The sequence below is a fragment of the Hemitrygon akajei genome, chromosome 16 (assembly GCF_048418815.1).
Source record: "Hemitrygon akajei chromosome 16, sHemAka1.3, whole genome shotgun sequence".
Taxonomy (NCBI): Eukaryota; Metazoa; Chordata; class Chondrichthyes; order Myliobatiformes; family Dasyatidae; genus Hemitrygon; species Hemitrygon akajei.
The window spans coordinates 60493245-60516951 of record NC_133139.1 but is presented as its reverse complement, the minus strand read 5'-3'; positions in this window follow the sequence as shown (position 1 = coordinate 60516951).

The following is a 23707-nucleotide window of genomic DNA, read 5'->3' as shown; positions in this document are numbered from 1 at the left end:
TTAATAATTTGACTTTTAACCAAAGCATTCTTCAATTGATTAGCTAACAGTTTACCCAATTTATCACTATGTATATAAAAATCAGATCTGGTTTTCATTAATTGATTTTCAATCGAAGATGTAAGTAATAAACTGTGTTCCATTTGAAGTTCAACCCTTTGTAAAGCTCCTTACTAGGAGCAGTCGAATATTTCTTGTCAATTTCTTTAATTTTATCAACCAATAAAAGAGTTTCCTTCTTAATACGTTTTCTCAAACCAATGGAATAGGAGATAATCTGTCCACGTATATATGCTTTAAAAGTGGCCCAAAGTGTTCCGCAAGAAATGTCATCCGTGGAATTAGTTGAAAAGAAGAAATCGATCTGTTCCTTCATAAATTTAATGAAATCCGGATCTTGCAGTAAGGTAGAATCAAATCGCCATTGCCTAATACTAGAAGCTGTATCCATTAATTTAATAGAAAGTTTCAATGGAGCATGATCAGAGATGGCTATAATATCATAATTACAACCAATTACAGATGGAATAAAACGAGAGTCAATAAAAAAAAGTCAATTCTCGAGTAAGAATGATAAACATGTGAGAAAAATGAAAACTCTTTGTCCTTAGAATGCTGAAATCTCCAAATATCAAAAATTCCATTATCAGTCAAAAAAGAATTAATGTAAGTGGCTGACTTATTAGGTAAAGTCTGAGTAGATATAGATCTGTCCAGCAAAGGATTTAAACAACAATTAAAGTCACCACCCATTATTAACATATATTCATTTAGATTAGGTAAAGAAGTAAATAAGGACTTAAAAAAATCGGGATAATCCACATTTGGAGCATAAACATTAACCATAGCAACCTTTTTGTTAAAAAGTAACCCAGTAATTAACAAAAATCTGCCATTTGGATCCAAAATAATATCGTGTTGGACAAATGTAATAGAGGAGTCAATAAAAATTGAAACTCCTTTTACTTTGGCATTCGAATTCAAATGGTACTGTTGAACCCTCCAAAACCTAAAAAAATGTTGATTATCCTCTTTCTTCACATCAGTTTCTTGTACAAAAATAATATGTGCATTCAGTCTTTGGAATACTTTGAAAATCTTTTTCCGTTTAATTGGATGGTTTAAGCCATTAGTATTCCAAGAGACAAAATTAATGGTCTGAGCCATATTTCTAATATCAACCCTTTGGTATATAAAGAGTTAACCAAATTATGAACTCATGCACCCGGAAGAGGAACAAAAATCAGGGGCGGACCCGGAAGTGACGACATCGCAGACATTTTAGTAGTTTAAAATCACCCCAAATGAAAAAACTAAAAAAAAAACTGGTAGAAAGAACAATAAATTTTTTTAGAGAAGAAACCGCCATCTTAGTCACACAAAAAATGAAAAGGATATATATCAAACCGTTAAAAAAAATTCACCTTCAAAGGATTAATAATAATGACCAAAAATAAAGTACAGTGGTTAAAGTAAGTAAAATAAAAAGATTAGTATGTCGAAAAAAAAACTTTAATTAGAATATAAAATATAGAATAAACCTACACCAACAGCCAGAAACAAAATTTGGTTTTGGAAACAAAAACTATCTTGTAACGATCAAAATCACTCATTTATTAGGAACGAGAGTCCAAAGCAGTAGGATAATTCTCATCCAGAAAGCTTTGAGCTTCAGATGTGGAGAGAAAAACACGCCGTGGTGCATTCGGAGGCGAGATTCTAAGCTTCGCAGGGTATAAAAGCACTGGTTTTAGATTTTTCTCATAACATTCGGACATCAGAGGTTTAAAAAAGAGCCTTGCCTTCATTACTTCTGGGCTAAAATCCTCCACTAATCAAAATTGGAAATCTTTGAATTTAACCATCCCTAAACGCTGAGCCACACGAATAAGTTGCTCTTTGACATGCACATAATGAAATCGAACAATTACAACAGGTGGTTTAGATGAAGAACTTGATGATCGGCGCATAATTCTGTGGGCGCGATCAAGTAACGGAGGACTGTCTGGGAATTCAGAAGGGAACGCATCCATTAAAAGTTGAGCAAAATACTTCGAGGGGTCCCCTTGTTCGATACCTTCCGGGAGACCCAGTATGCATAAGTTCTGTCTTCTGGATCGATTTTCAAAGTCGACACTCTTGGCTTTAAGTGTTTCCACCTGTTTAATCGTCGAAGATAATTTCGGCTCCAGTTTTTCGATTATCAAGTCTCGCTTCCGAGCGTCCTCTTGCAAAGTTGTGATTAGAGTTTGCTGCTGGTTAACTACTGAATCAGTCTTATCCATAGAATCCTGAAAAGCCTTTAGATCTTGTTTGAAAGTGTCGTTGTTCTTCAAATTTTTCATTTAAGAGCTCCAATAACATATCATAAGTCAATTCAGTACGCTTAGGATCAGTCTTTTTTTTCCTTCTGTTGCCATTAGGATCTTTCCCAGGGTTTCGCCCTTTAGATCTTAAAGCCATTTCTGTACTCATTTCTTCAAAATTCACAGTACACTCTTCAAGATAAGTCCAAAAAAGTAGCAAGAATCTTTTGGTGTAGGTAAAAGTAAGTTAAATAAGGGTGATCATAGGTTAAAAAAAGTAAAGGTTATGGAGCAAATCTGAAACAGTACTCACTCCATGAGCGTTTCCTGGTGACCTCCCCTCTTTATTGCTTTGATTTCTCATTATTTTTCTAGTCCCGATGAAGGGTCTCGACTGAAACGTTGACTACTCTTTTCCATAAATACTGCCAGGCCTGCTGAGTCCCTCCAGTATTTTGCGTGTGTTGCTTGGATTTCGAGCATCTGTAAATTTTCTCTTGTTTGGCCTAATGTTTATTGTTTTTCTTTTATTTCTTTACATTTCCTGTTAAAGTCAGTGAGCTGTTGATCTGCTTCCATGTACTTCAATGCAAGAAGCATCAGGAACAAAGGTGAGAGCTTGGATACATACATGGAATTATGATGTAGTGGCCATTACGGAGACTTGGCTGGCACCAGGGCAGGAATGGATTCTCAATATTCCTGGATTTCAGTGCTTTAAAAGGGATAGAGAGGGAGGAAAAAAGGGGAGGAGGGGTGGCATTACTGGTCAGGGATACTATTACAGCTGCAGAAAGGGTGGGTAATGTAGCAGGATCCTCTTTTGAGTCAGTATGGGTGGAAGTCAGGAACAGGAAGGGAGCAGTTACTCTGTAGGCCCCCTGGTAACAGCAGAGATACCGAGGAGCAGATTGGGAGGCAGATTTTGGAAAGGTGCAAAAATAACAGGGTTGTTATCATGGGTGACTTTAACTTCCCTAATATTGATTGGCACTTGATTAGTTCCAAGGGTTTAGATGGGGCAGAGTTTGTTAAGTGTGTCCAGGATGGATTCCTGTCACAGTATGTTGACAGGCCGACTAGGGGGAATGCCATACTAGATCTAGTATTAGGTAACGAACCGGGTCAGGTCACAGATCTGTCAGTGGCTGAGCATCTGGGGGACAGTGATCACCGCTCCCTGACCTTTAGCATTATCATGGAAAAGGATAGAATCAGAGAGGACAGGAAAATTTTTAATTGGGGAAGGGCAAATTATGAGGCTATAAGGCCAGAACTTGCGGGTGTGAATTGGGATGATGATTTTGCAGGAAAATGTACTATGGACATGTGGTCGATGTTTAGGGATATCTTGCAGGATGTTAGGGATAAATTTGTCCCAGTGAGGAAGATAAAGAATGGTAGGGTGAAGGAAACATGGGTGACAAGTGAAGTGGAAAATCTAGTCAGGTGGAAGAAGGCAGCATACATGAGGTTTAGGAAGCAAGGATCAGACGAGTCTATTGAGGAATAGAGGGTAGCAAGAAAGGAGCTTAAGAAGGAGCTGAGCAGAGCAAGAAGGGGGCATGAGAAGGCCTTGGTGAGTAGGGTAAAGGAAAACCCCAAGGCATTCTTCAATTATGTGAAGAACAAAAGAATGACAGGAGTGAAGGTAGGACCGATTAGAGATAAAAGTGGGAAGATGTGCCTGGAGGCTGTGGAAGTGAGTGAGGTCCTCAATGAATACTTCTCTTCGCTATTCACCACTGAGAGGGAACTTGATGACAGTGAGGACAATATGAGTGAGGTTGATGTTCTGGAGCATGTTGATAGTAAGGGAGGAGAGGTGTTGGAGTTGTTAAAATACATTAGGACGGATAAGTCCCCAGGGCCTGACGGAATATTCCCCAGGCTTCTCCACGAGGTGAGGAAAGAGATTGCTGAGCCTCTGGCTAGGATCTTTATGTCCTCGTTGATTGGAGGGAGGCAAATGTTGTCCCCTTGTTCAAATAAGGTAGTAGGGATAGTCCAGGTAATTATAGACCAGTGAGCCTTACGTCTGTGGTGGGAAAGCTGTTGGAAAAGATTATTAGAGATAGGATCTTTGGGCATTTAGAGAATTATGGTCTGATCAGGGACAGTCAACATGGCTTTGTGAAGAGCAGATCGTGCCTAACAAGCCTGATAGAGTTCTTTGAGGAGGTGACCAGGCATATAGATGAGGGTAGTGCAGTGGATGTGATCTACATGGATTTTAGTAAGGCATTTGACAAGGTTCCACATAGTAGGCTTATTCAGAAAGTCAGAAGGCATGGGATCCAGGGAAGTTTGGCCAGGTGGATTCAGAATTGGCTTGCCTACAGAAGGCAGAGGGTCGTGGTGGAGGGAGTACATTCAAATTGGAGGGTTGTGACTAGTGGTGTCCCACAAGGATCTGTTCTGGGACCTCTACTTTTTGTGATTTTTATTAACGACCTGGATGTGGGGGTAGAAGGGTGGGTTGGCAAGTTTGCAGACGACACGAAGGTTGGTGGTGTTGTAGATAGTGTAGAGGATTGTTGAAGATTTCAGAAAGACATTGATAGGATGCAGAAGTGGGCTGAGAAGTGGCAGATGGAGTTCAACCCAGAGAAGTGTGAGGTGGTACACTTTGGAAGGACAAACTCCAAGGCAGAGTACAAAGTAAATGGCAGGATACTTGGTAGTGTGAAGGAGCAGAGGGATCTGGGGGTACATGTCCACAGATCCCTGAAAGTTGCCTCACAGGTAGATAGGGTAGTTAAGAAAGCTTATGGGGTGTTAGCTTTCATAAGTCGAGGGATAGAGTTAAAGAGTCGCGATGTAATGATGCAGCTGTATAAAACTCTAGTTAGGCCACACTTAGAGTACTCTGTCCAGTTCTGGTCGCCTCACTATAGGAAGGATCTGGAAGCATTGGAAAGGGTACAAAGGAGATCTACCAGGATGCTGCCTGGTTTAGAGAGTATGGATTATGATCAGAGATTAAGGGAGGAGGGCTTTACTCTTTGGAGAGAAGGAGGATGAGAGGAGACATGATAGAGGTGTACAAGATATTAAGAGGAATAGACAGAGCGGACAGCCAGCGCCTCTTCCCCAGGGCACCACTGCTCAGTACAAGAGGACATGGCTTTAAGGTAAGGGGAGGGAATTTCAAGGGGGATATTAGAGGAAGGTTTTTCACTCAGAGAGTGGTTGGTGCGTGGAATGCACTACCTGAGTCAGTGGTGGAGGCAGATACACTAGTGAAGTTTAAGAGACTACTAGACAGGTGTATGGAGGAATTTAAGGTGGGGGGTTAAATGGGAGGCAAGGTTTGAAGGTCGGCACAACATTGTGGGCCAAAGGGCCTGTAATGTGCTGTACTATTCTATGTTCTATGTTCTCTCTCTCTTGGTACTTGGGCCACCACTGCACACCACATGTCACCAAGTTTCGACCAAAGAAAGTAGACCCAGCAGAGAGAAAAAAGCTGACCTTGGCTGTTTTCTGATGAGAGAGAAGTTACAGTCAATTGAAGCTATGCTGGGAGAAGCGACTCAAGCAGTGTGACAGTTACTTGCAGAACAACAAGCCCAATCCATACAGAGGTTCATGGAAGAGAAACTAAAACCAATAGAGGTTAGGCTGGCCAACATATCTCACATGGTGCGATGGCTACTTGCAGAGCGCCAAGCCTAGTCCCAGTGGGAAGAACGAGTGTCAGCACTTGCAACGACAGCTCAGAAACTCACTGTAGACAGCCAGAATTAGTTGGTGGGTGATTATGCTCTTACGGCCATGGTTCAGCAGTTTACTACCGACAGCTAGAATCAGGTGATAGCCATTACCGTCCTCACTGCCACAATTCAGCAACCTTTAGCCACCTCAGTCCCACTAGCAGCATCTCCCAGATCTCCCAATTCAACAGCCTCAGCAGTCTTAGCCAATAATGCCCTGACTCCCATAGCTGCATCTAGGACACAACTGAGTATTCCTCCAGCAGGCAGATATCCTAGTGACCCCAACAGCTAAGGGAATTTTATTACTCCGTGTGAGCTGACATTCTAAGTCCAGCTCCATCAGTTGGTGATGAAGCATGTATACTAGCAGACATAATGGATCTCTTGGATGGACCCCCCCCCCCCCCCTCAACCTGTACAACTCTTTACGAGAACAAGCTTCCACTGCAGTACTGTCATCTTGGCATTTTATTGTTGAGTTCAAAAGAGCTGTGATCTTCCAGTACAGGGTCAGGAGGCTGCTCGCACACTCCTGGTCTTGCGCCAAGATTAAGGAACAGTGTGGGATTAGCAGTAAGGTTCCACATGCTTGTGGTGAAGATGGAGTTGAATGAGAGATCACCAAGATCTGTGAGGTTGGGGTTAGTAGATGCTACCATCACAGTCCTCCTGATACTGAACCATCTTAACTGTTCTCCCAAAGGCTGCAGCTTCAGACATTTGCTTCACAGATGACCTGCTTCTTCACAGTAATAGCAGCATCCTCGACTCCGAAGTCATGGGCTCGACAGAATTCTGAAGAGGAGACAGGCTGGTCATGGTCTGAGATCGGAGGGGTGGAACTACAATACGCTGAGTCCAGGTTTGAGTTAACCCTCTTCGACTTCTTGATGTAGTCTCAACTATACTCTGTCAGACGATTATCAAGACTGGCCTTTAAGTCCTCTGCCAGCTCTCCCAAGGTGAGGGCATCCTTCAGTTCATCTTGGAGTCCATGATGGTATAGAGTGGTGTGGACCTCCCCATCCCAGCCACTCTCTTTAGCTAAGGTCTACATTTCCATATTAAAATCCGTGAACACCAGCCCTTAGCCCCACCATAATGAGTGCCACCCTCATGTAGGTTTTTCGGTGGGGAACAGATCTTCATCGTAAGAAGAATTTTGGATTTGCAGACTGTTTAGTTTGTACAGCAGTTCCTCATGGACTGGGAGGGATTTGGACCCGAGTAATGGTGCTAGGTTCCTGAAAGGAACATCTTGGATCCATGACTACCATCATCTCTCCAAGCAGCCAGGGCCATCAGGTCGGCCACGTTGGGCTCTTTTCACACGGTTCAATTTCACCCTCACCTACTGTCCCAGCAGCAAGAATACCAAGGCTAATGCTCTTTCCTGGCTGAGGACAACACCAATCCAGAGGCCATCCTTTATTGCTCACACATTGCTGTTCTGGTGATTTGGGGAATAGAGGCAGAGGTGAGGAATGCCCTACAGTCATATTCAGGCCCAGTTGGGGGACCTCCCAACTGGCAGTTTGACCCTGCCATGGTGCACCCCAGAATGGTGGAATGGGGTCACTCCTCCTATCTGATTTGACATCCAGGAATTCAGCTGACTCTGGAATTTATCAAGAGATGACACTGGTGGCCATCTATGTCCCAGGACAGCCATGTCTTCATCTCTGACTGCCCCACTTGTGCACAGACCAAGACGTCTTGCTAGTGCCCTGTGGGTCTGCCATGTCCACTACCTGTGCCTCACCGTGTCTGGTCCCACCTCTCAGTGGATTTCATCTCAGGTCTGCCCTGTCTGATGCAAACATTATCATTCAGGTCATTGTGGATTGATTCTCTAAGGCTGCCCACTTCATTGCTCTCCCTAAGCTCCTGCCGGCATGTGAAACTGCCACCCTCATGGTTCACCAAGTGTTCAGGCTGCTTAGTGTCCCTCAGGACTTTATCTGATTAAGGACCATAGTTCACGTCCCATTTTTGGAAGGCCTTCTGTTCTCTTGTGGGAGAGAGAGCCAGCCTCTTATCTGATTTCCACCCCCAATTTAATGGGCAGACTGAGAGAGTGTATCAGGAGCTGGAGACAACCTTACAATGCCATGTCTCTTCCAACCCCACGTCTTGGAGATCCCAGTTGGTCTGGGTAGAGATTGCCCACAATAACATCCAGTCCTCCTCCATTGGCATGTCCCTCTTTGAATGCCAGAGGGATTCCAGCTACTGCTCTTGCCTGACCAAAAGACTAACATGGGAGTTCCTACTGCTGAACATGTGGTTCAACACTACAAGTGTACATGGACAGGGGACAGGGCTTCTCTGCTATGCAGTCATTAACAACATGCCCAGTGGGCTCATCAAGTGAGGCCCCTCAAGCCAAGGAGAAAGTCTGGCGAACTCTAGGGATCTTCTCTTGAAAATCAAGAGCCACTCATTGGCCCCATGTTACGTGGGGCCATTCAGAGTGGAGAAGGCTATCAGCAAGGTCTCATGTAGGTTGCATCTATCATCATCAATGATGATTCACCCTGTGTTCCATCTTTCCCAGCCCAAGCTGATGACTCCCTCCCCTCTTGCTCCAGTCACCCCCCTCCCTCCCTGGTGGATGGGCCCCTGGCCTACTCTGTGTGGCCACCTCCTAGCATCTCGCCGGGTGTGGGACAGGATCCGGTACAACGAGGGGTATAGCCCTGAGGAATATTCTTGGGTTCTGGATAAGTTCTCATCCAGGACTTCTGGCAGGCACAGGTCTCTGATGCCTCGAGAACTGTGCCTAGGGAGGGAGTCCCTGTAACAACCATGGACTCTGCACTTCTTCACATGCAGGCTGCGGAACAGGATTGGCAATCATGCTCATGAGTATTCATGTTCCAGCCAATTAGTGTTTCATGATGGTGGTATTTAAATCCCTTCACCTCATTTCAGTCTTGTCAAGATTTGACCAAAAGCAGTCACATCAATTCTCCCTGCTTACCATTGTCCTGGCTCCGGGAAAGAAGACTTATCATTTAGACTGATGCTGTGAAGGAATGGCATTCAGTGTTTAGCTACTTACTTAGTATTTAGCTGTGACTGCCGAGCCACTGTACCAGCATTAGCTTTAATTTGAAAATTCTAGTCAACGACTGGCTGGCCTAGCATTTATTGTTTTTCCTATATTTCTGTACAGTTCCTATTAAAGTCAATGAACTGCTGATCTGTTTCAGTGTCTCTCTCTCGGCACTTGGGCCATAACGGTATACCACGTGTCAGTAAAATCTTCAGCATCGGTCTTTAATTGAGGTGCTCCAGAGCTGCTGTGAGATACGGGTAGGATGGGGGGGGTCTTATCTAGCAAGCGGCTGCCATTACTCCCAGGAGCAGTTGATTAACAGTTAATTAATTCACTAAAAATTGCAAGCTGTGCATCGTGCCTCCAGCTGTACTCTGCTGAAACAGCCCAATAATAAAAAAAAGATAATTAAATATTTATTGTTGACAATGACCTTGAAATTGATGCAGCTTCTGTGAGATAATTCACCACCTAATGGCTGTGTTAATAATGCATGATATTGGACCAGAAAGGATTTGAATGTGCCTGTATGTCTTTGTCACTGAGCTTTATCCTGTATAAACAGGACTCCTCTGAGATGCATCGAATGTTTTAGCATGCCAGAATTGAAATGCAAAAGGCTTTTATTCTTGCCAGTAATTCCTAAGGTATTAGATTGATGGCCGCTGCTTAACTGCGCAAATATATTCAATTTCTCCCTTCCATCTGTATCTCTTTGCTCTGCTGAGCTCAGTTACAAAATAATGTCCTTCGTTTGCCCTGCATTCTCAATGCAACTGCTGAGAAGCACAGTGACATTTTTTCCATCTTAATTGTGATTTATTTGATTGTCCCACCCCCACTGCCTATATATTAGGAATCAGTTTCCAGACTTTTTTCCTTTGGAAGCTAAATCAATTTGCTCAGGTTTAATAACACCAACAGCCACAGTTCAATGGGCTGTTACAGAGACTAAAAAAACACTTACAGATTAAAGTTTAATGATGCAGTAGCAATGCTGTATAACCACGGTGATTTGCATTATGCTAGTAGCCAAGCCTGCTGAACTAAAGTTTGGGTGTTTGGGTGAGCAACAGTGGACTCCAACCATGAAATTCAAATTCCTATACAAGAAATGACCACAAGTCCACTCTGAATGTAACAGTGAAGAGGAGAGTTACCTCCGTGGGTAAATAGTCAGTGGCCAGTGCCTAATAAAGTAAACACTGAGTGTATGTTCATGGTCTTCTGCCATTGTAGCCCATCTGCTTCACAGTTCAATGTGTTGTGTGTTCAGAGATGCTCTTCTGCACACCACTGTTGTAATGTGTGGTTATTCGATTTACTGTCGCCTTCCTGTCAGCCCGAACCAGTCTGGCCGTTCTCCTCTGTCATTAACAGAGCCTTTTTGCCCACAGAACTGCCACTCACTGGATGTTTTCTTTCTTTCGCCATTCTTTGTAAACGCTAGAGACTGTTATGTGTGAAAATCTCGGGAGATCAGCAGTTTCTGACCTATTCATAGTGAACATGATGGAGGTGAGGAGAGGGAGTGAGGCAAGTGCCCTATCCCTCTGCCTCCACAGACCTGGTGAATTCCTCCATCAGAGAAATGCAGAACATCAGCAGTTTCCCTCCATCCAGAACATCCCTCCAGAAACATTTACAAGGTCTCCCAGCAAAGTGGGCTGCTCCCTCCAGAACATAGAGCACAGGCTAAATTCTGTGTCACTGAGTGTACACCTCCCTGAGCAACCATATCAGGATAGCCATTGGTATAACCATAAAAAAATTCTTCAGATAGAATGTCTGCAGATGGAGAGTCTGGTAGGGAGAAGTCAATGCACGGGATTGGAAAAAGTTGCAGAGGGTTTTAAACACATCCAGCTCCATCATAGCCTCCTCAGCATCGAGGACATCTTCAAAAGGTGATACCTCAAAAGGCAGCATCCATCAAGACCCTTACCACTTAGGACATGTCTTCTTCTCATTGCTGCCATCAGAGAGGAGGTACAGGAAACTAAAGACACACACTCAATGTTTTAGGAAGAGCTTTTTTCCCACCACTCTCAGATTTCTTAACAGACAATGAACCAGCCCATGAACTTCACTCTTTCAGCTCTCTTTTTGTACTAGTTATTTTATTAAACTTTTATATTTATTATAATGTATAGTATTTTCTATGCATTACACTTTATTGTTATCACAAAACAACAAATTTCACGACATGTGTCAGTGATAAACTTGAAGCAGGTTCTAATTCTGATTCTGGGATGCTGGAAATCCAGAGCAATTCACACAAAATGCTGGAAGAATTCAGCTTGTACTTTTCCTTCCCCCATTTTCTTATTCTGAATTCTTCCCCCTTCCTTTCCAGTCCTGATGAAGGATCTCGGCCCGAAACATTGTCTGTTGATTTCTGTCCATAGATGATGCCTAACCTGCTGAGTTCCTCCAGCATTTTGTGTTTCTTACTCTGGATTTCCAACATCCGCAGACCCTCGTGTTTATGCGCTCTGATCATCAGTAGCTATGGAAATTCCAATCAATCAGTCACTTTGTTGCATCAGTTGCTTATATCAAATGATATTGCAATTACATAAATAATATTGATGTGCCAAGAGGAAAATTGGAATGTAGAAATTCCTAATTAACAGAATAGGCTGAACAGATGCATAATTCATTTTTGGATGGGTTATGTTACTATATATGATAATTAAGCAGCAAGAACATATCTTTGGACTTATGGAGCATTTGAGGGAATTCGCTGCTCATTTGTTGAGATAAAGCTCATGAGGTATTTATTCCTCCTATAGATGTGTTACTTTGTTGGAAGGTGTAGCTTCTTACTGCAAGCCTAGGTTTGGATATCGTGTGGGAGGCATGCTCTTCAGCCTGAGCCTTATATATAAAAGCCATTATCTCGTTGAAGAAGTTGTGTGGATCTGTTTAGTATCTCCTGCTCTCAGTACTTGAATCTGTTCAGGCCGCAGCAAATGTAAGCACGTTAGTTGGAAGGAGCATCTATTCTGCAGCCAGGGCATCTCATAACAAAAGTACCCGTGTTCACTTTAGAGTGAACCACTCAGATATAGAACATACAGCACAATGTTGTTCTGCACTTTTAACCTACTCTAAAATCAATCTAACCCTTCCTCCCACATGACCCCTCCATTTGTCAAAGTTCAAAGTAAACTTATTATCACAGTACAGTATGTATATATAAGTGTGTGTGTGTGTGTGTGTGCGTGTGCATGAGAGAGACCATATACTACCCTGAAATTATTTTCTTGTGGTCATTCACAATAAATATAAAGAAACAACAGAATCAATGAAAAACTACAAACAATATGCAGGATATATTAAATTGTGTAAATATAAATGAAAAACAAAGTAATGATAATGAATAATAATAATAATAATAATACTAATAAGTAATAAATAACATTGAGAATGAGAGTTATAGAGTCCCTGAAAATAAGTCCATAGCTTGTGGAATCAGTTGACGCCTCAGTGTTGGACCGAGTGAAGATATCCATGCTGATTCAGGAGCCGGATGGTTGAGGGGTAATAACTGTTCCTGAAGGTGGTGGTGTGGTACCAATCATCCATGTGCTTATCTGCCTCTACCACCTCCCCGACAGGGCTTTCTACGCATCCACCACCCTCTGTGATGAAGGGTCTCGGCCCAAAACATTGACTGCTCATTTCTTTGTATACATGCTCCCTGACCTGTTGAGTTCCTCCAGTATTTTGTGTTTTTCTGTACCATCATGCTGCCTCTCCTAAAATGCACATTATTCAGAGATATCTGTGGGAAATATCAAACATCGTCAAAGATAAAGATAAGCTTTATTTGTCATATGTACACAAAAACTTACACTGAAACTGTCATCAAATCAAAGCAGCCAGGATTATACTATGAAGCCCGGAAGTGCTACCACACTTCTAATACCAACATACAGTGCCCACATCTCAATTAACCCCCTAATCCTTACATCTTTAGAATGTTCTATGTTTAAAATAATCCTGGAGTTTAATAAACTGTGAAGCAAACTGGGCTAAGGGGCATTCAACAGAGAGGTTGAGTTATGATGGCAAGCAATGGATGGTGTTATAGATGGAGAACGGTCAGCTGATCTGTTCGTGCCAATCATAACATGTTGGAGGACCAGGAGATGAGCAAAATCAGTAAGAAAATTAAAATAAACAACATCAGTCCCTTAATGTATGACATTCACTAAGCTGCATCACAATCCTCCCTACCATCAAGGATGTGGTGCGGCAAGAAGGCAGCATCCATCATTAAAGACGTTAATCTCCGGGACGTGCCCTCATGTCATTGTTATCATCAGAGAGGAGGTACAGGAGCCCAAGACCCACACTCAACATTTTAGAATAGCCTTTTTCAGGTTCCTGAACAGACAATGAACCTATGAACACTACCTCATAATTTTGTTCTTTTTGCACTATTTATTTATTTTTATTTTCTTTATTCTTATTCTAATTTATAGTAAATTTAGTAACTGTACTGCACTCTACTGCTGCCACAAACAACAAATTTAAAGGAATATGCTAGTGCTATTAAACCTGTTTCTGATTCTGAAACTGGGTAGAGCGATATGTCGAGGATGCATAGAGAAGATTTATCGGTTTATTTTCTGTAGACAGAGGGAGTTTGCTCAAACCAACGTGTCTCTGTTGTGTTGTCAAGTAGAATTCTGCTCAAAGCTAAACCACAGCAGAAGGTTTCTCAGACTGTTGACAGTGGAGTAACAGAGTCAGACTGGAAATTATCAGAAGCCTTCAGTAAACAGATGCAAAGAAATGGCATGAAGAACATCTGTAGTGTTGGCACGGTACTCCCTGCAGGGTGGAGGTAGTGTGAACAAGAATAAGCTCCACCACTGCTCCTAACACAGCCTTAATGCTGTCAAACAAAGGCAGTAATGAATATTGTTCTGTGGGCACAGTTTGCATTTTAAAGTGCCTTAACATGCTGTTTTGCAACAATAGCATAAATACAAAAGGAATCCAGTATTGTGCCCAGTTCCAGCTGCCTCATTATAAAAAGGATATAGTGTGCTACACACAGCGCTGAAATAACGACACGCAGTTGGTAAGTCGTCCCGAGACTAGTTTATTCAAACTTCGCGGCGCTGGCATTTAAACCCTGGCGCCCGCCCTCTCCGGGCGGAAATGACGTCAAAGTCTCCCCCCGTGCGCTGAGCCGGTTCACCTGCGCAGAAAGTGGGTTGCCACATAAACACCCCCCCCCCCCCCCAATGTCCACAGTCTGGATCAGCCTCTGTTTGGGAGGTCTGCCTCTGCGCCGCGGTGCCTGAACCTCGACCGGCTGCGCCAAGTCCACATGGGCTGGTTTGAGTCGGTCCACCGTGAAAACCTCCTCTTTCCCCCCAATGTCCAGAACGTATGTGGACCCGTTGTTGTTGATCACCTTAAACGGCCCCTCGTACGGCCACTGTAGCGGTGCCCGGTGTCCGCCCCTTCGTACAAACACAAACTTACAGTTTTGCAGTTCTTTGGGTACATGGGTCGGGGTCAGTCCGTGCTGTGAAGTTGGTACGGGGGCCAGGTTGCTGAGCCCTTCGTGTAGCCTGTCCAGGACTGCTGCGGGTTCTTCCTCTTGCCCCCTTGGGGCTGGTATGAACTCTCCTGGGACGGCCAGGAGCGCACCGTACACCAACTCGGCCGATGAGGCATGCAGATCCTCTTTGGGCGCTGTATGAATTCCAAGCAGGACCCAGGGAAGCTCGTCCACCCAGTTATGTCCTCTCAGGCGGGCCATGAGAGCCGACTTCAAGTGACGGTGGAAGCGTTCCACCAGTCCGTTCGACTGTGGGTGGTAGGCAGTTGTGTGGTGTAGCTGCATTCCCAACAGGCTGGAGGTGAACTGGGTGCCTCTGTCGGAGGTAATGTGGGCCGGTACCCCGAAGCGTGCTACCCAGGTTGCGATCAGTGCTCGGGCGCAGGAATCGGCAGATGTGTCGGTGAACGGGACCGCCTCTGGCCACCTCGTGAACCGGTCTGCCATAGTTAGGAGGTACCATGCTCCTCGGGACACTGGTAGGGGGCCCACAATATCCACGTGAATGTGGTCGAACCTCTGGTAGGTGGGTTCAAACTGCTGTGGCGGGGCTTTAGTGTGCCGCTGCACCTTGGCTGTTTGGCACTGCGCGCACGTTCTGGCCCATACACTGACCTGCTTGCGAAGTCCGTGCCACGCGAACTTGCTGGAGACCAGCCGGACGGTTGTCCTGATAGATGGGTGCGCCAAACCGTGTATGGAGTCGAAAACTCGCCGCCTCCAGGCTGCCGGGACGATGGGGCGAGGTTGGCCGGTAGCCACATCGCACAGGAGGGTCGCCTGCCTGCTGCGCCTCTGCCAGTGCTGCATAGTCCACCCCCAGGGACAGGGCCTGGACAGCTGGTCTGGAGGGTGCGTCCGCCACAACGTTGTCCTTTCCCGAGACATGCTGGAGGTCCGTCGTGTATTCCGAGATGTAGGACAGATGTCACTGCTGGCGAGCCGACCAGGGATCGGACACCTTCGTGAACATGAAGGTCTACGGTTTGTGGTCCCAAGAAGTACCTGAAATGCCGGATTGCCAGATACAGTGCCAACAGCTCCCAGTCGAAAGCACTGTACTTGAGTTCGGGTGGTCGTAGGTGCTTGCTGACGAACGCCAGGGGTTGCCAGTGCCCCTCGATGAGCTGCTCCAGCACCCCACCGACTGCTGTGTCGGATGCGTCCACCGTGAGGGTGGTCAGAACGTCCGTTCTGGGGTGCACCAGCATCGCGGCATCTGCCAAGGCTTCCTTGGCTTTAACGAAAGCGGCTGCGGCCTCCTCGTCCCAAGTAACGTCCTTGCCTTTACCCGACATCAGGGTGTACAAAGTGTGCATGATACGGGCTGCTGAGGGGAGGAAACGGTGGTAGAAGTTCACCATACCAACGAACTCCTGCAGGCCTTTGACCATGTTGGGCCAGGCAAAGTGGCGGATCACGTCTACCTTGGCGGGCAGAGGTGTTGCCCCGTCTTTGGTAATCCTGTGGTCCGGGAAGTCGATGGTATCGAGACCGTACTGGCATTTGGCCGGGTTGATCGTGAGGCCGAAATCACTCAGGCGGGAGTAGAGCTGGCGGAGGTGGGACAGATGCTCCTGACGACTACTGCTGGCTATAAGGATGTCGTCCAAATAGATGAACGCAAAGTCCAGGTCGCGTCCCACCGCATCCATTAGCCGCTAGAACATCTGTGTGGCATTCTTCAGGCCGAACGGCATTCAGAGGAACTCGAACAGGCCGAACGGGGTGATGAGTGCTGTTTTGGGGATGTCTTCAGGGTGCACCGGGATTTGATGGTATCCCCGGACAAGGTCTACTTTGGAAAATATTCTTGCCCCGTGCAGGTTTGCTGCAAAGTCCTGTATGTGCGGCACGGGGTAGCGGTCTGGAGTGGTAGCCTCATTCAGCCTGCAGTAGTCGCCGCATGGTCTCCAACCCCCGGCTGCTTTGGGCACCATGTGCAGGGGGGAGGCCCATGCGCTGTCGGACCTCCGTACGATCCCCAGTTCCTCCATCCTCTTGAACTCCTCCTTCGCCAGGCGGAGCTTTTCTGGGGGGAGCCTTCGTGCGCGGGCGTGGAGGGGTGGTCCCTGGGTCGGAATGTGGTGCTGAACCCCGTGTCTGGGCATGGCTGCCGTGAACTGCCGTGCTAGAATCGATGGAAAGTCCGCCGGGATTCTGGTGAATTCATTGTCCGACAGCGTGATGGAGTCCAGGTGTGGGGCCGGCAACTTGGCTTCACCCAGGGAGAACGTCTGGAAAGTCTCGGCATGTACCAATCTTTTCCCTTGCAAGTCAACCAGCAGGCTGTGAGCTCGCAAGAAGTCTGCCCCCAGGAGTGGTTGGGCCACTGCGGCCAGTGTGAAGTCCCATGTGAACCGGCTGGCGCCGAACTGCAGCTGCACTGTGCGGGTGCCGTAGGTCCGTATCGTGCTGCCGTTTGTGGCCCTCAGGTCCTGGCTTCCTGTTGCGGGTGTCGTACCCCATCGGGGGCAAGACGCTGATTTCCGCTCCGGTGTCGACCAAGAAGCGGCGTCCCGACTGTTTGTCCCAGACGTACAAGAGGCTGTCCTGATGGCCAGCCGCCATAGTCATTAGTGGCAGCTGGCCCTGGCCCTTGCAGGGCGGGCGACAACGGCAGGCTTTTGTGCCCCACCGCTGGTGGTAGAAACACAGAAACACCACTGTTCACTGGCCTCCTCACTCCTGCCTCTGTGTTGTGTGCGCCCCCTGCCGGGCCTGGTCTGGTAATCTGACATTCTCCCTCTTGGCTTTCCACAGCACGTCTGCCCGGGCCACCACCTTCCGGGGGTCGCTGAAATCTGCGTCGGCCAGCAGCAGATGTATGTCCTCGGGCAGTTGCTCTAGGAACGCTTGCTCGAACATGAGGCAGGGCTTGTGTCCGTCAGCCAGGGACAGCATCTCGTTCATCAATGCTGACGGCAGTCTGTCTCCCAAACTGTCCAGGTGAAGCAGGCGGGCACCCTGCTCACGCCGTGAGAGGCCAAAGGTCCCAATGAGCAGCGCTTTGAATGCTTCATATTTGCCTTCTTCCGGGGGCGACTGTATGAAATCCGCAACCTGGGCGGCCGTCTCCTGGTCAAGGGCGCTCACCACGTGGTAGTAACGCGTGGAATCAGAGGATACCTGCCGAATCTGGAACTGGGCTTCTGCTTGGCTAAACCACACGCGTGGTTGCAGCGTCCAGAAAGTCGGCAGTTTTAGCGAAACTGCGTGAACAGATGAAGAGTCGGTCATCTTTGGTCCAAATCCCGTTTGGACCGTCGGGGTCACCAACGTAGCGATGTACTACACACAGAGCGAGAGACAACGACACACAGTCGGTAAGTCGTTTCGAGACTAGTTTATTCAAACTTCGCGGCGCTGGCATTTAATCCGTAGTGCCCGCCCTATCTGGGCGGAAATGACGTCAGAGGTGCATTACCAAAGTCTCTCCCCGCGTGCTGGCTATTTGTGAGCCGGTTCGCCTGCGCAGAAAGTGGGTCTCCACAATAGAAGTTTTAAAATGTTCAGGGGAGATTTACCAGGATGCTGCCTGGATCAGAGAGCATGTTTAAACTGAATCTAAATGTTTTATGAGGACAAGTTGAGTGAGATAGGGCTTTTCTCTTCAGAGCAAAGGAGGATGAGAAGTATTTTGACAGAAGTGTACAAGATGATAAGAGACATTGATAAAGTGGACAGGCAGAGACTTTTTCCCAAGGCAGAAATGGTTAATACCAGTGGGCATAGTTTTAAGATGATTAGAGCAAAGTATAGGGGGGATGTCAGGGGTCACACAAAGAATGTGCAGGGCATTCCATGCAGCCACAATGGTGAGTGGTACGAGGCATCTGGGCATTGAGAAATTCTTAATTAGGTACATGGATGGTAGAAAAATGGAACACTATATAGGAGGAAGGGTTAGATTGGTCTTAAAGTAGGGTAACAGGTAGGCACATCATTTAGGCTGAAATGCCTGAACTGTGCTGTAGAGTTTTATGAGTCATGCAAAGAGCCCTCACTCTCCTCTGAGTCACTGTCCCACCAATGGTAGCTTCAAGTAAACATATTAATCATATGCAGTGCGGTCCAATGGGAACAACATGCAGGTCAGGCAGCATCCATGGAGAGGAATAAACAATCAATGTTTCAGGTAGAGAACCTTCATCAGTCCACTCTTAGATCTTCTCTGACCTCCTCGACCCGCGCACCTGGGACCACCCTCGGTGATCGACCAGCAGCGCCTCCAGCATCCGTCCACCTTCCTCGCGGTCTCCTTCCCGACTCCCCAAAAGTCCGCGCAATCCAGCTCACAGATCCACAGGAAAAAAATAACATCTATCCCAATTGGTTAACAAATGAATAGAATTCTTGTTATCAATAACCATAACCCAAACAAGCTTCGAGAGTGCTCTGCAAGAAAAAGCACTCTCCCATCAGTTAGCATAACAAAGAAGCATTTTTACTTTTAACAAAACAAAGAAATCATTTTGAATAACATAACGCAGTACATAGTCAATGAGCAAAAGAAGACAAACTGGGCCAATAGAAGTAAAAACTAACTGAGAACATGAGTTGTAAAGAGTCCTTGAAAGTGAGTCTGTAACTCAGAGAATCAGTTCACAGTTGTGCTGATCGAAGCTATCTACTCTGGAGCAGGAGCCTGATGAATGTAGAGTAATAACTGTTCCTGAACCTGGTGGTGTACAACTGAGGGCTTCTGTACTTTCTGCCCAAAGGTCATGGTGAGAAGAGGGCATGGTCTGAATTATGGGGTTCCTTGATGATCGAATCTACTTTCTTCTGGCAGCACTCCTTGTAAATGTGCTCAATGGTCAGGCAGTGTCAAAGGAGAAAGAATGAGGGTTTCAGGTGAAACCTCCTTCATTCTAATGTTCTAATAGCCTGCAGGTTTGCCCTCATACCTAACTCTGTCAAAACATCATTGTTCTACATCTTCACCTTGCTTCCCCTTAAATGCATCAACTCGTCTTTGAGATTGTCATCACCCTCTGGTGTGTCACTGACCAGGATGTCTCATCTTGATATCCAACGACATCAATCACAGGCTTCCATCTCACAGTGAAGCTTGTGCAAAAGCAGCCCATGGAAGTTAGCAGTGGATGAATGGTTTCTGGTACCAGCATGCCACGCCCACAACTTACAAACCAATATAGCATGCCCACAACTTACTAACCCTGCCTCACTGGTGCTAGAAGCAAAGCGACACTTGTGTGACCTCCAGCACAAAGCTCACTGAATTGATTTAATGTAAAATGATGCAATTCTATGTATGTTTGAATGTACATGTGACAGATAAAGTTAATCTTTAATCTTTGGAATATGAGGGGAAGCTGGAGCACCTGGAGGAATCACAACTACCATTCACTTTACAATCTATCTCAACATCACCTTGAACTTTATTGTTCACCTGCACTGCACTTCCTTTGTAGCTGTTACACTTTATCTGCATTGTTACTGTTTGACCTGGATCTACATCAATGCACTGTATAAATATGTGATTTGTAGTGTGATTACTTGAGTGTGATGTTCTCCGAAGGAGTGGTCTATTGGTGGGTCTTCAAGTGGCTGTAGATGCTAAACTGGGATCCACTTTTGAGGCGTTTGCAGTCCTCTCAGTCCCACCACCTGCCGACCGCCGCAGGACTTAAGCTGGGATGTAGGGAGGATTCCCTTAATGGAGAATGCTTGGCTGTGACTTTGTTTCGCACAGGAAGGTTGATGAATTAGCAGCCACCACACAGTCTTTGAGAGATTGAGTTTAGGGTCCTGTGGCATGGAATGCAAAATGACTGCAGCCTTCTTCCATTTTCACTGACATCATGATGTGTCATCATCTTCCACCAGCTCCACTGTTGAGATCTCAGTTGAATCGACCTTTGTCTGGAACCTCCCCCTTGACCATACCGCCATGGGTGACCTTACCAGGAGGTAAAGTCCAGATGGCATCAAGTTTGGGATCTCAGGAACACATCATGACAAGGTGTCAACCTCAGAGAAACATGAATGGTACGCATAACAAACTTGACCATAATGAACCAAACAAACCTGATCCAAATCAGATTTTACCTAATTATCTTAAACTGCCCCAGCTGTCCTCCCCCAACATTGTGTGTGAGTGTGTAGCCCTGGATTTCCAACATCTGTAGAATACTTTGAGCATGTAGTTAAGATCTACAGAGTCAGCATGGAGATAATGCATCTCCTCAGTGTATGCAGAGTGACCACTTGATTAGGCCAATGAATTTATGCTCTTCTGCTGCTGTAGCCCACCCACTTCAAGGTCTATGTGTTATGTGTTCAGAGGTGCACTTCTGCACACCACTGTTGTAACACAGTGATTAACAATATGAGTTACAGTCACCTTCTTATCAACTTGAACCAATCTGGCTATTCTCTACTGACCTCTCTCATTAACAAGGCATTTACACCCAGAGAACTGCTACTCATGGGATGTTTTTGGGGGTTTTTTTGTATCATTCTCTGTAAACTTCAGAGACTTTCTTTTTTTTGTAATTTATTTTTTTTATTGAAGTTCATCATCAAACAAGCATTTTCTTAAGATATATTTCAGACATTGTATATATAGATCATATATTCATATATATCACAAATCTCCACAAAGTATTTATCTGAGGTATACACTTATAGAAAAGAGTGGAAAGAAAAAACAAGCAAAAGGAAAGAACTATGTACAAGTAGGGAGTGATCTTTTTTTTAACAACAGATTCATTGATTTGTGAGAATAAAATGAGGCCTATGAGGCATTATGTAGTTAAACCATTTTTCCCAGTATGAATCAAATTGTTCCAGCTTATGATTAACAGATGCTGTTATCTTCTCCATTTTGTAAATGTCCATTGTAATTTCCATCCATGTATTTAAAGTTGGGCTCTCCTGTGATAACCATTTCCTAGTAAGAGTCTTTTTACCAGCCACCAACAGTATATTCATTAAATATTTATCTCTTTTCAACCATTCTTGAGGTATATATCCAAAAGACTTTCTTAATGAAAATCCCAGGAGATCAGCAGTTACTGGGATATTTGGCAGCAACAATCATTCCACCGTCAAAGTCACTTAGATCATATCTCTCTCCCATTCTGATGTTTGGTCTGAACAGCAACTGAACCTCTTGACCATGTCTGCATGCTTTAATACATTGAATTGCTGCCACACAATTGGCTGATTAGACATTAACGAGCAGGTGGGCAGGTGTACCTAATGAAGTGGCTGCTGGGTGTATTTTCTGAATTCATTAGCTGATTTGGATCTCCGAGAGTTAAATAAAAATTTTGCCATCAGAGAGGAGAGCAAAAATAAAATTATGCAAATGATAATATGATTGCACTTGCCATCTGACTGCAGGAAGAGAGGTCATGGATTACTTTGTCATTTGGTGCAGAGTCACCAGTTGCTGGCTAACAATCTTTCTGGAAGGTGACTGTCGGTTTGCAAACATAGGCACATTTTGCAGTTTGCTGGATAAATTCCAAGCTTCAGAGATCCCTATAGATTCAGCAGCAATGTGTACAAAGGAAATGTCAGAGAGAGACTTGCATACAAATTTCCTATCAGGCAACTCTGGCAAGAGGAGTACAAATATGCTTTGCAGCATATAAATCTGCTTATCACGGGTCTAGCTTATTTAACAGAATTGAAAGGAATTAACTGTTTCATAATAGGATTGTGCTAAGGTATTTGAACATTGGAACATGAGCAGGAATCATCCACGCAGCCCGAGAGCCCTAGAGCTCGGTCTGCCATTCAATCAGACCAGGACTGACTTAACTCCACTTCACTGCTCACTTCTCATGATTCTTAACTCACCTGTAGAATCAGAACCTGGATCAGAACCAGACCCAGAACCAGAACCAGACCCAGAATCAGAACCAGAACCAGAACCAGAACCTGACCCAGAATCAGAATCAGAACCAGACCAAGACCCAGAAAGAGAACCAGAACCAGACCCAGAATCAGAACCAGACCCAGAAAGAGAACCAGAACCAGACCCAGAATCAGAACCAGAACCAGACCCAGAATCAGAACCAGAAAGAGAAACGGAATCAGAATCAGAACCAGAATCAGAACCAGAACCAGAACCAGATTCTAAACCAGAACCCGAATCAGAACCAGAAAGAGAACCAGAATCAGAAACAGATTACGAACCAGAACCTGACCCAGAATCAGAATCAGAACCAGAACCAGACCCAGAATCAGAACCAGAAAGAGAAACGGAAAGAGAAACGGAATCAGAATCAGAACCAGAATCAGAACCAGAACCAGAAACAGTTTCTAAACCAGAACCCGAATCAGAACCAGAAAGAGAACCAGAATCAGAAACAGATTACGAACCAGAACCTGACCCAGAATCAGAATCAGAACCAGAATCAGAACCAGAACCAGAACCAGATTCTAAACCAGAACCCGAATCAGAACCAGAAAGAGAACCAGAATCAGAAACAGATTACGAACCAGAACCTGACCCAGAATCAGAATCAGAACCAGAACCAGACCCAGAATCAGAACCAGAAAGAGAAATGGAAAGAGAAACGGAATCAGAATCAGAACCAGAATCAGAACCAGATTCTAAACCAGAACCCGAATCAGAACCAGAAAAAGAACCAGAATCAGAAACAGATTACGAACCAGAACCTGACCCAGAATCAGAATCAGAACCAGAACCAGAACCAGACCCAGAATCAGAACCAGAAAGAGAAATGGAAAGAGAAACGGAATCAGAATCAGAACCAGAACCAGACCCAGAATCAGAACCAGAAAGAGAAACGGAATCAGAATCAGAACCAGAATCAGAACCAGAACCAGAAACAGATTCTAAACCAGAACCAGAAAGAGAACCAGAATCAGAAACAGATTACGAACCAGAACCTGACCCAGAATCAGAATCAGAACCAGAATCAGAACCAGAACCAGAACCAGATTCTAAACCAGAACCCGAATCAGAACCAGAAAGAGAACCAGAATCAGAAACAGATTACGAACCAGAACCTGACCCAGAATCAGAATC